At 44.7% G+C, this 13,541-nt stretch overlaps 1 long non-coding RNA gene across 1 annotated transcript; it reads right to left on the bottom strand.

Annotated features, from left to right (window-relative positions):
- Positions 1 to 7,003: 7,003 nt before the first annotated feature.
- Positions 7,004 to 13,438, bottom strand: LOC125939542 (uncharacterized). The gene is made up of 3 exons (XR_007463087.1): positions 12,995 to 13,438; positions 9,991 to 10,080; positions 7,004 to 7,322 (listed from the first exon to the last, which is right to left on the bottom strand). It is a non-coding gene; the product is annotated as an uncharacterized LOC125939542 (long non-coding RNA).
- Positions 13,439 to 13,541: the final 103 nt, after the last annotated feature.

Genomic DNA, 13,541 nt, shown 5'->3' with positions numbered 1-13,541 from the left:
TGGGAGTTTGGAAGCAAGACTCCAGCATAGGAGGGATTAAAAACCCAAAAGAGGGTCTTGCTCTGGGACCTCAAATAGTGATCCGGCACTGGAATTGGAGCAAAAGATACAGAGCAAGAGCCTGATTGCTAGAATAGGACTCAAGGTGAAAGTCAGCTGAGCAGCAAGTGTGGCTTGACCTTCAACTACGCCCCTGAGACAGGCTCAGCCTGCAGTTGATGGTCATATAGGTTGAGCCACTGTTTCTCAGACTGCAGGTCAAGACCCATCAGTGGCCGCAGAATTGGTTTAGTGGGTGGTAATGGGCACACTTTAAAATAAATAAGACAGACTAGGATGAAATAGAAGGGAAAAGAAGATAATGAAGTACACTGCACTTAGTAATGATTTTGGTTTTAGGTATATGTGTCATGTTGTGATATAAATTACATTCCTCGGGGCGCCTGGGTGGCTCAGTCGGTTGAGCGTCCGACTTCAGCTCAGGTCATGATCTCACAGCTTGTGAGTTTGAGTCCTGCGTCCAGCTCAGAGCCTGGAGCCTGCTTCAGATTCTGTGTCTCCCTCTCTCTCTCTGCCCCTCCCTCTCTTGTGCTCTCTCTCTCTTCCTCTCTCTCTCTCAAAATAAACAGACATTAAATTAAAAAAAAATTTTTTTAAATAAATTACATTCCTCAACGCCACAGGCAAAAGAAGTCTGAAGATTTCTGATCTGAAACTGGAGGATAGAGAACAGGAAGCCAGGTTAGTCATTATGTTTAAAATATCATCTGCTTTCCCCAGATGCCTGTGAACTAATATAATAAACCTACCCAGGTTGCGGTGTGGCTAGATGTGAATGCATTAAATATTACAGCCTCTTTCGTGCAGACTTTCCACAGATGGCCTTGCTTGAGGAAGAAAATTGGGAAATAAAGATGGAGAGCCTTGAGAACTAAATGAACTATGAGTTATTAGTTGTTTCCACACCTGCTGGATTACTTTATGTATCAACGAATGTATCACACAGATCACCAGCTTAGGAGTCACTGAACTGCTCTGCCTCGGTGAGACCAGGAATTAGGACCAGCTTTGAGGAAATCCTTCCAGCCTGCCTGGTGGGACCCTTATGTGGTCGAGTAATGAGGTTTTGATCTCGGTTTAGCTCCACAATTAATGCCAATGAACCTAAAATCTGGATCCCAGAACTTACCGTCATCTCTATTTCCACGTCTTCAGCTACTCACTAGACATTTTCACTTCAGATCTCCTACCCCCATCCAGTCCTATCCGAAAATTGTATCTTCTGTAGCCAAACAAGCTTCATCTGCTACTTTTTGTGCCTTTGTCAATAGCACCAAGACACTGTACTTGTCCGTCCCCAAGAGCTGTTCTAAATGCTTAAGACGTATACTAAGGGGGCGCCTGGGTGGCTCGGTCAGCTCAGCGTCTGACTTCAGTTCAGGCCACGATCTCGAGGTTCGTGAGTCTGAGCCTCACATCGAGCTCTCTACTCTCAGCATGGGGAGAGATCCTCTCCCACTGCGGGTCCTCTGTCTCCCTCTCTCCCACTGCCTGTCTCCCTCTCTCTCAAAAATAAATAAGCATGTAAAAATATATATATTAAGTCTTTAACCTATATAAAAGCCCTGTGAAGCAGATAATGTTAAAACCTCCCATTTTACACATGAGAAAACTAAGGCACAGAGAGGTGTCTTAACCTAAAAACGCCCAAATCCACGTAGTCCATCTCAGTGTTTCCCAGGACTGTCATATTTGCTCCACATGCAATGTTTCCCTCGCCTAGAATGCCACCCCATCTGCCTGGTAGTTATAAAGATCCTACTTATCCTTCAAAGCCCACTTTCTAACATTCTTCCTTTTTTGTGACAACTTATCTTTCCTGAAAACTCCAGGTCTCTTCATAGTTCTCTCTCTTGATTCCTACAATACTCACAGTCTTCCACACGTGAGCTGGCTTTTGATAACCTGGTTAACAATACAGTTGTCTTGTGTCTCCCTAATGTCCCATGTGCGGTCGTCTTATCTTGGAGGCAAGAACCATGGCATTGAACTGTTCGACATCCCTCCCCCTCACTTCTTTTGTTCTTTGCCATTTTTATTCCTCCTTCCCTTCTCTTCAGCTAAGCCTTGAAAACATGGGAGACGTGGACGATACTCCAGAGGTAACGAATTGACAGTAAAACTCATCATGTCATGGGTAGAGTGAGGAGGACTGACACATTCATTCAGGACATCTGCGGAGTAGCTAACAAGACAGAATTAGATGTGCAAGAGATTTCTTTGGCTTAATGTCTGTGACAGAAAAAGAGGCAAGAACCAGTGGAGGTAGGCACAATATCTAAAACGATGTAGGGCTGAGCCTTATGAAGGAGAAGGGGAAGGAAGGAAGGCTGGATGAGGAGAAGCTCAAGTTGCAGTAGAGCTCTAGGAAAATCTTGGTCTGGAAACCATGGAGTCTTCAAGCTAAAGTAGCCGGGGGGGGGGGGGGGGGGGGGGGGCCCTCATCTCACAGCACCAGAGCTGTCATGAGCCAGGTCATTGTCTGGAGTGGCCCAAGGGGAGCATGCCTGGGCATGAACGTAGAGATCGACTTGAAGCCAGCACTTGTGACCATCAGTCCCTTATTCTGGAATACGGGACACTGGATTCTCAATCAGGAATCCTACCTTCATGGGGCACCTGGGTGACTCAGTCAGTTGAACATCCGACTTCAGCTCAGGTCATGGTCTCAAGGTCCCTGAGTTCGAGCCTTGCATTGGGCTTGCTGTTGTCCATGCAGAACCCACTTCAGATCTTCTGTTCCTCTCACTCTCTGCCCCTCCCTCACTTGTGCTCTCTCAAAAATAAAGAAATATGAAAAAAAAGAAATCCTACCACTGCATCTCAAATGTATCCCTCGCTAACTCTGTATCCTCACTAAAACTCACCGCTGTCCCATCATTTGTAAACTGGGAGTAACCAGTAACATAAGAGGGCTACTGTGCGAGCCACATGTTGGCAAGAAAATACAACGTTCAGTCTACACTTTGTGTATTTTGATCAGTTCTGTCTAATCATAGTAATCTGAACTTGAGAAATAGCTCATGGGTCATGACAAGCTCTATTCCAGCCAGTGATACTGTGAGAAAGGCAAGACAGCCAATCTTGGCCATATGTACTGCCCTGTGGCTCTCTGAGGGACAGAATGGCTCTGGAGGGGACACTGAAGTGCCGAATTAAAGTGGGCCCACTTGTAGGTAGGGCCTGGTTAAACCCACGCAGGTGAGGAATCAATTCCTGAGGAAAAAATATGTGTAAAATCCAGTGGGTCCCAGTGACCCAGGTAGATATGACAGCTGGCCTAGGGCATCCGCTCAATTTCGAGACAGGTTGACTAGGACCAGAGTCTAGTACCTCACAGGCTAGAGTACCATCTGCAAACCTGAAACACAGGAAGTGAGTTCTGATCCCAAGACAGACGCTGATTGGCCGATTGACTCTTCCATGCCCCTCAAGTACAGGTAGAAAGGGGGTTTGAGGCAGACCCGGGAGACAAGGAAGCTCCCAGTAGAACTTGAGTCTGTCTAGGTAGGAGCTGAGGGTTCAACCTTCAGGGCCATCCAGCTACTGTGGACCCTGGACACCAGCATCTGCTGAATAACTCCTTCCTTCCCTTATGGGTCCTGGCCCTCAAGACTAGCATCGAGTAAATAGTCACTTTTCTTCATGGAGTAGCATGTGGAAGTCAAAGCCAGGGGAAAGGAAAACTTTTCACTTTTCTATGTGGTACCGGCTTCAAAGAGTACCAAGAACATCCATAATCTTACTCCAGGGTCACCAGAAGTGGCAGCAAATGTGGAAAAAGCATGACCAATGTGCTGGACGTTGTGCATGCATGGGTACTAGAATCAGAAAAGAAATTAAACCTCGGCTCTGTTATGGGTTGAACTGCATTGAAAGATATGTAGGATTCCTCACCCCCACCCCCCACACACCTCATCATGTGACCTTATCTGGAAATAAGGTCTTTACAGAGGTAATCAAGTTAAAAGTGAAGTCATTGGGATAGGCCCTAATCCAATATGACTGATGTCCTTATAAAAAGGGGAAATCAGGACCCACTCACATGCACACAGGGAGAACCCCTTGTGAAGATGAAGGCAGATTTTGGCTGATGTTTCTACACGCCAGGGAACGCCAAGGATTGCCAACAATACCAGAAGTGAGGAGAGAGGCGTGGGCAGATCTTCCCTCATGGCCCTCAGGAACCAGCCCCACTGACACCTCATCGTTGACCTCAAGCTTCCAAAAATGGTAAGACTAAATTTCTGCTGTTTATGCCCCACCCTGGGCGGCACTTTGTCACGGCGGCTCCAGCAAACATATACAGGTTATACGAGAGTGTACCCAAACTGGTGTTCCTGTAGGAGAACAATGGAACATGTCCGGATGCCACTTCTTTACTTCAAGACTAAGTTAAGGGGCATGTTAGAAATAAGCCCATTGACCCAATCAAGAGAGGGATGCAGAGACTCCGAGCACAGTGAAGCCAGGCTTTAATCAAAGTTCTTGCGAGAGCAGGTGTCTGAGGGACAGGCACATTCCAGGCAGTTACAGCAGACAATTTATCTCCTGGCAGGCAAGTCCCTCCCCTGGTTCCTCATTGGCTGAGTACTACAGAGGTAAGTCCCTTCCCTGGTTCCTCATTGGCTGAGGTAACAGAGGTTACAGCCTTACCTGGCTGTCATCTACGCCCATGTAAGGCAAAAAGTAGTCTGATTGGAACAAATGCACATTCCCTGAGGTGACACAGAGAGTTTCAGTCCCTCCTCTCTCTGTTCTTTGGCGCTCATTGCAAAGCTGTGAAAATAAGCCCATGTAACAGAGAGGGGAAGAAGAACCAGGAAGTGAAGCGTTTCAGGGTTTGGAACTCTATTATTGGGGGGGCAGGGGCGACGGGGGGGGGGGGCGGTTCGTACGTATCTCCAATAGGTTGTAAACCTATTGTTAACTAGACAGCACAGATTTTATTTGGTATTTCTGAAAATGAATTCTCTCCCTTACTTCTCACAGGCACCTTCTCGGCCCTCTTCTCTTTCTCTTCACTGCTGCTGGATACTCCAAGGTTTATCCTGGACAGTTGTAGGGCTATGGTGAGGCTGGGGAGAGGTCAGGGTAGGTAGCTGGGCGAGGTATTGCAATTCCCTTTTGCCTACCTCACTTCCTGCCAGGAATTTGAAACAAAACAAAATAAGAACCAAATGCCAATGATCAAGCGACCTCTGTGTCAAAATGCCAGCTTCTGAGGCAAGGCGGGGAGCATTAGAGCTCGGAGTCTTTGAGAACAAAGAGGCCTTCGCTCACCCATTGATTTTCATTAGCACAAATGCAGCCCCCATTTGGGAATCAGAGGAGGAAAAAGCAGATCTGTGGAAGGCGAGGCAAGGAAATCACTGCCTAAAAATAGACCAGAGGCCTCACCACCCGGGAAAATACGGCGCCAGCCCCTGCTGCAAGTGTTCGAAGCCTGCATTCTCTGGGAGTGTGGATTTGCAGTGTAGACCCAAATTGTTCCAGCCTGCGACGCTGCGCCTGGTCTTAAATGGAATTGCTGTCTGTGCTAACTTTTGACAAGAGCTGGCAAGCTGAGCTTTTCTTTGAAATGTAGACGGGGGCGTCGCATTTGCTCTCACACAAGGCTTTCCAGCATGTGTGAGCTCCAGGGTTTGTCCATCATCCGGAGGGGAAATTGCCTGTGGTAGATTACCAACTGGGGGAGAGGGGAGTTACAATCTCCATAGCAGAATGTATCGTGAAGCTCCAAGATTTTGAGGGAAGAAACCATTTTGACATGTCATGTTGTGCAAGCTAACAACATGTCTGTTCAACAGAAAAAAAAAAAAAAATCTCTGGTTTTAAATGATGAGAAAGCCGTGAAACACGATTTGAAAATTATGTCATGCCCTGCTTTGCCTTCCCCTCAAGGCAAATAAAAGTCTTGGAATAAAAAAAAAAAAAATGTTTCCACTTATTTTCAAATCTTTGCCTGGGTTGCATCTTTAGTCATACATTCTGTCGAATATTACTCACAAGCTGCCTAAATGAAAGTTATTAGCATGAATGAATGCTCTTTCTTAATGGCTGGGCTCCGGATGAAGTCAGTGATAAAGCCCAAAACGGTCACATGAAGAAAAGCAATTAATAGAATTTGCCTTCATCTAACGGAAACTTGAACTCTCTGTGCAGTCGCCTGTCGAGGGAAATGAATATGGTGGTTGATTATCAGGAAAACTAGACTGAAATCCTGCCCACGGTAAATTCGCGAGTGCCCCTCGAGCAGAAAGCCCCAAGTCCACAACCTCGAGGAATTTGCACAAATGTGTCACCAGGCAAGATCTGGCCCAATGCCCGGAAGCTGATGAGGTCACAAAGCTCATTACTCGGAAAATAAGCCGGGGGCCAGGCTCTCCTTCGATTGCATTTCACCGAAGAGTGGAGATCCCTCCCCATCATTAGGAGTAAAATGTGACTCCCAGGTGCTTAACCTGCGGAATCTTACAGAGATCCAACCTTCACTTTCATCCCACAGCCTGATTTGAACCGTGGCTCTTCCTGCTCTGTCTGGAGGCATCGCGGCAGTTAATGGGAGTGATTCAAATGATCCTACTCCAATTCCTGCTATTTTAAGAGACTTAGCTTTTCTTAGCTATGGATTTCTTCTGTCTAAATCTGCCCGACTGAATTGGAAGCCGCCCAGAATCATCTTCTTTGGAAATTACATTTGTGCATCTAGGGTTTATTTGTAGTGCCACCCACGCTCAAGCCACTTTTTGAGAAGTGCAGAGCAAGTCATGTGACAGTCATCAGTGTATTTGCACCCTTTTTTGTTTAAAAACATAATCTGCATTACAAATTGCACCAATTCCTGTATGTAGTAAGCCATCATTCAATAAAAAGCACAAATGTATGCCTGTCACATTCAACATAATAAACTGCAAGTAAATACATCTTTTCTTAGTCCAAATCAGTCAGTAAATGATGTCTTTATTTTCTCTGTTATGCACCAAGTTTGCAATCAGCTTTATTCTTGATTCTCTCAGGCCAAGCCCGCACAGCCTCAGAGCAGTGGAAGAACGTCCTTTTGTGAGGCGCCTTTGGACACCCGAGGACAGGAACGCAGCTGAAGCAATCCGCCCCTCCAGTTCGCTTTGCTTTACTCCGTCGTCATGGCGTCAATACCATCACCGTCTTCATCACAGCCACCATCCAAAGATTTCCTGCACGGTGTCTGCATCTGGGCGATGCTACAATACACACGAGACGTTGTCCCCTGCCGGCTACGCCTGAGTTTGCAATTGACAAAGGAGGGTAGAAAACACCTTGTGCTTTGAAGTAGGACAAAACTGCGTTAGAAGCACAGTCTTACCGTATCCATTAGAGACGTGACGTGGGTAGTATTACTCGCCCTCTGAGAGCTTCGGTTTCTCATCAACAAGATGGGGGTGGTAGGTACCCTCCGAAAGATACATGTGATGACTTTCATGACATGTGGGCTGTGCAAGGTACACAGTATCTGCTCCGTTAGATATGAACTGGTAACATGGACGTGTTCTTATGGGAAAAGGTGAGATAGCCAGGCTCTGCTTACTGTGGACATGTTATTAGGAGCTGTGATTATAATCATGCCACCGCTTGAATTCTGTAACAAGTGGGTAAGGCCAGCTGTGTCATCTCCTTTTTGTAGACCAAGAAACTGATACTCAAGTAGTCAGCCAGATTTTTCTGCTTTGAATTAGGATTCCTTTTTCATGAAGATTATGACCATCCCACTCCTCTCGTTTTGTCACTCAAACAATTCCAGCTCTTTGCTGCCTTACGATCCTTGTACTAGCTGATTTCTAGGCCTGGAAAATTCTACCCTGGGATTTTACATGTCTGGCTACTTCTCATAACTTAGGTTTGAATTGAAATGCCCCCTCCTCTGAGACATCTCCCTTGGCCACTCTATTTAACACAGGCTTCTCATCCCAGCCACGGCCTAAGTCCGCCCAGCACCTTTTACCCTCCCTGGACCTCAGGGGCTCTTAGCATGTGACATAATGGCTAAGGATGTGGGCTCAGAATCAGATGGTCTGTATTTAAATTTTAGTTTTACCCCTTACTGGCGCATGGCCCTGGACGACGACTTAATCTTGCTTTCTGTGCCTCCGCTTCCTCATCTATAAAATGGGGACGATAATGATGTCACGGGCAGTATAAAAGTGCCCAGAGGTTTAAGTCAACTAACACACATAGAGCGTGTAGATCAACGTCGGGCACAGAGCAAACCCTCAATAAATGTGGATTGAGCTTTTCAGTTACACGGCACACCTCACTCTCTGAGATTATCTCAACTGTGTGTGTTTGTTTACACTTGTCCCCACCTCCCTGAGGGCATGGATCCTGCCTGTCATGCTTACTACTCTGTCTCTAGTATGTAGAGTGGCACATGGTGGCGCCCCATAGATACGTGTTGTTGATGAATGAAAAGACGTTAAGCGTGTGCATGTTAGACATGTTATTGATAATGCTATCAATAATGCTAATAATAATGCTATCGTATTAGACCTGTAGGCAGAGATGTGATAAGAAAGAGGTGAGGACATGGTTGCTCATGGGTAGGATTGTTTCTGGGGACTCTCTGCTTCCATTTCTCTGTATATGATGCATTTCTCCTCTCCGCGCCTTCCAGGACCCTCTGTTCCCCTCCGGTTCCGCCCTTGCGAGTCAAGCAGAGGTCTCACCTCACCAGCACCTCCACACGTGTGCTCATGACCCACGGGTGTGGCTTCATAAACTGCTACAACTCAGGAAGAAAAAGTCACGTTGAACCCTCTAGAAATCACAGCAGATTTTATGCCAACTCAAGAAAGGCAAGCAGTGAGCCGACCCTATACGAAATCAGCATCACCATAAAAATAGAGCAGCGTCCAGAAAGTGAGCCACAAGGAGGGGGCCTTGACAAAAGCCACTTCCACCACACCCCCTCACACACTCACCCAACTCTCACACCACAAAACAGAGACTCACGCATAAAACGCATAATCACAACCTTGCAGATGCGGTGCTTTGCCATCAGTGATAGGAACTAGGCTTATAGAGGTTGTCCAGGTCAGTTACCCATGCGATGTACGAAGCCCCAGCCCATGGTCATGGTACCCTGGCCTCCATGTCTCCGACCAGACAGTCATGGCCGCTGTCCGCATTCCTCACACATCACCATCTCAGGTACCTGTGCCCTCCTGCTTACTCTCCTCTGGACACTCCAGCTTGCTTCTGACCAGGATGACGTGTGTCCCTGTTTATCCAGGACAGCCCCCGTTTATACAGTGACTGGGGGCACCCCTTTTCGCAAGTTTCCAGTTTGGACACTAAATGATATGGCCCCCTAATTATGCTCAGCTTAACTGTGAGGCTCCGAAGATGCAGAGATCCCAATGGGAGTCATTTCTAGCGCCCCCCGAAAGGGTGCCTGCAAAGAGCCCACTGGCTCTTCCAAATCAACAGTAAGCTAACAATCTCCGGCTGTTCCCTTTCTAAAGGAACAGCAAAGAAATAGAAGAATGTTAAGGTATCAAGGTTATGGAAAAGGGTCAGAAGGCAGATGAAGTGTAAGAAAATGTAATGAACTATAACACAATAGAGAAATCGGTGGCTTACTTCCTTTGGCTTTCTAATGCTAAGTACATAAGTAGGTGTATTTTGCCATTTAAAATAGGGGCAACCCTGGGAAGCTGCCTGTAAAATAAACTTCTGTTTCTGATAACTTATGTTCCTGTTGAATTGCAACTTAAAATATGTCGTTTGGTGCTTATATATTCTCCTGGAACAAAGGGGCTTAAAAGTCTAATAAACTTTCACTTAAGTGTGGCTGGGGTGAATATGCATGTAGTTTGGGACACAACTAATGGGCATCAGTTCTCCCCCAAACTGCACATCCTTGCCCCACGGCACACTTATTTACACACTCACCGTGCACAGCAGAAGGTCCAGAAGATCAGTCTAACACTCTCCACGGTCTTCCCATTTGTGTTCTCCTCTCCTGAATAAGATTCTAATTTTCTGAAGCAGGAAAAAAGTTTTGTAGTTTTCTTACTTTTAATTCAATTTTTTCTATGAATAACACATGAATCCATCCTCAATGTAAAATATTCAAGTAACTCTGTATTTCCCCCATGCACCTCAAAAGATCCTGCTTATACTGGGCATAAAATAGGTGTTTAGGAAAACGCTAGTTTGGTAAATAATATATAGTTGTTCGGCATGTTTGAAAAAGCTCTGGGTAATGTGTAATTTGAAGGATTTTTTTCCACTATGAACTAATTCATATATACAAAAGAGGGTATAAATCGTATCTGTTGAGAGTACACTATACTGATAATGTGTATATTAACTATGCTGATAATATAGATGCTTAAATACTTATCATCCAGCTTGAGAAACAGGACATTACCAGTCCTTAGAACTTACCTTCTCGGCAAGTTTTACGTAAAATCACATTGAAATTTTGTTGGTTCAATATCTACGTATCCTTTTATTGTCAAAATATAGATACAGAAAACCACACAAATGTGTTAGCCTAGTGAATAATTATGAGGTAAAGAAATAGAAGTTGGCCAGTCACCCCAAAGTCTCCCCCACATACTCTATCCCAAACACAGCTACCCCCCCCCAACTCCGAAAGCAACCACGGTCTTAAATTTTATACTAATCATTTTCTTGAGGTTCTTCATAATCCAAGTATAGTCTTACCTATTTGTTTTCATTTGCATACTGCAAAATTAACTTTCGGGGTGTACATGTCATTGAATTTTAACACCTGCATCAACATAGCTACCACCACAATTAGAGAACAGAGCCGTTCTGTCACTTCCAAAATCCTCTCATGCTATTCTTCAGAGCCAAACCCTCTCCCATTCCTAACCCCTGTCAACCACTGATCTCTCTCCTTACACTTTTGCCTTTTCCAGAATGTAATATAAATGGAACAATATGGCACGTAGCCCTGAGACTGGCTTCTTTCACTCAGCATGATGCATTTGTGATTCAGCCATGTAGTTGGTATCCTTTTATGGTGAATCGTATTCCACTGCAGGGATCTCCAGTTTTGTGATTCCATTCATCCGCTGAAGGACGGTCAGGTTGTTGACTCGTTTGAGTGATTATGAAGAATGCTCCCATAAATGTTCACTTACAGGTTTTTGAGAGCACCGATGTTTTCGTTTATCTAGGGTAAATACTTGGGGGCGGGGGGACTGCTGGATCGGATTGTAAGGGTGTGCTTTGCTTCATAAGAAACTGTCAAACTCTTTCCTAGAATGATTGGCCATTTTACATTCGCCCCCGGCAATGCATGAAAGTTCTAGTTGTTTTGTTTCCTCACCATTACTCGGAATTGCAAGTTTTATATTTTGCTTTTTGCTTCAGCCGTTCTAACAGACGTGTAGTTGTATTTCATCGTGGCTTTAATTTTCATTTCCATGATGAGTAATGGTGTTGAACATGTTTTCATGTACTTATTTGACATCCCTTTATCTTAGAGAAGCATCTAGACAGATCCTGTCTTTAAATTGATTTATCTGTTAAGTTTTGAGAGTTTTTTTTAATAAATACTGGATCTAAATCCTTTGATGAATATGAGATTTGAAGATATTTTATCCAGGTCGGCGGCTTGTTTCTTCATTGTCTGCCATTGTCTTTCAGAGAGCAAAATGTTTTCATTTTTAAATCTTGATGATGCTCACTCTATCTTTTTTCTTTTACAGATTATGTTTTCTGTTGCCATATCCAAGAACTCTTCCTGATAAGATCATAAAGGTTTTTCTCCTGTTTTCTTCCAAAAGTTTTTAATTAAAAAAAAATAGACTTAACTATAAAGTCTGAGTGAAATTTTGTATAAAGTGTGAGATATATAGATGCCCAATTGTGTTAGGCCATTTGTTGAAAAGACTATCCTTTCTCTGTCGAATTAGTCTTTGTACCTTTGTGAAAAATAAGTTGACCATATTTGTGTGGGTCTGTTCCTGGATTGCATTTTCTATTCCATTGAACTACATGCATATCCTTATGCAAAAATCACACTATCTTGGTAACTACGAGTGATAAAATTTGGTAATGCGAGTTCTTTGTTATTTTTCAAAATTGTTCTGGCTATGTAGCTCCTCTGACGTTTCATGCAAAGTCTAGAATAAGTTTGTCTATTTCTGTAAAAAAAAATCCTGCTGTGATTTTTCTTTTAATTGGGATCACATCGAATCTATAGATCAACTTGAGAAATATTGGCATCTTTACTATATTGAGTCTTCCAATACATTAACAAAGCATGTCCGGGGTGCCTGGGGGGCTCAGTTGGTAAGCGTCCGACTTCGGCTTAGGTCATGATCTTGAGGTTCGTGAGTTAGAGCCCCACGTCGGGCTCTGGGCTGACAGCTCGGAGACCGGAGCCTGCTTCGGATTCCTGTGTCTCCCTCTCTCTCTGCTCCTCCCCCCTCGCACTCTGTCTCTCTCTCAAAAATAAATAAACATTAAAAAAAAAATTAAAAGAAAAAAGCATGTCCATTTATTTGGAAATATTTCCCTTCTGGCCTTGTGATTGATCCCTGAAGGGAGGGGGTTGAGGGCAAGGCACTCTTGTTTGAGCCCTTCACCTATGGAATCTGACAAGTGTCAGAACTGAGTTGAATTGCAGTACACCCAGCTTGTATCCAAGAATTTCTTGGTGGTGTGGGGAATATCTCCCCACCCCAAACACACACACACACACACACACTGGAAACAGTACTACAAATGTTTTCATTAGCTATAGTTCTTAAAAGCTTGGCACAAAGTCGTCTCCATAGGTAAAATGCATTGTCTCATTACCCCAGATAGGACTGGTCCTGTTTAGATATAGTTGGAAATTGGAATCGATTATGTCTATATGGATGAAGTGCTGAGCGTTCTGTCTGCCCCATTATATCTCTCTCCCCAGACTGACCCAGTGGCTGAAATCTCCTGCCACGACCTTGCCCGAGTACAGCTCAGGTAGCAGGCACGCAGCTGAGGTCCGAACCTGAATCTCTCTCATTCCGATGACAAAATCCTCAGCCTCTGCTCCACTCAGTTGTTTCCACATAGTTTCAGACACACATCAGAACGGCGGTGTCTTGACGGGACATGTTTTCCCAGCCTATCTTGGAGAAAAACCATATATTCGTTCCAAGCACTTTGCCCTTGGTTCCCGTTGCCAATCTCAATAGTCAGTTCTAGTGGTGCTTGAGTTTGCAACAACATGTAACAACTCTCTTAGCTTGAGCTATATTAAACCTGTAGGAATCAATCCCAGGGATGCCAGCACGTTGGCCTGAGTTACCATTTTTGCCTTAGTCCTGTCCCGCTGCTTTGCTCCAACACAAAGAGCCCTCTTGAATGTTTTCCCTGCCAGATTGGCTGGGCTGCAAAGAATGCTACCCAACATTCCGTAGTCAGGCAGCATTGTTTGGTACGACACTCTAGTGTTTGCTTAGAACAAGGGTGGGGACATT

Source organism: Panthera uncia (assembly GCF_023721935.1).
Source record: "Panthera uncia isolate 11264 chromosome B2 unlocalized genomic scaffold, Puncia_PCG_1.0 HiC_scaffold_25, whole genome shotgun sequence".
NCBI lineage: Eukaryota > Metazoa > Chordata > Mammalia > Carnivora > Felidae > Panthera > Panthera uncia.
The sequence above is the reverse complement of the archived record's forward strand: the minus strand, read 5'-3'. Positions and strand labels throughout refer to the sequence as shown.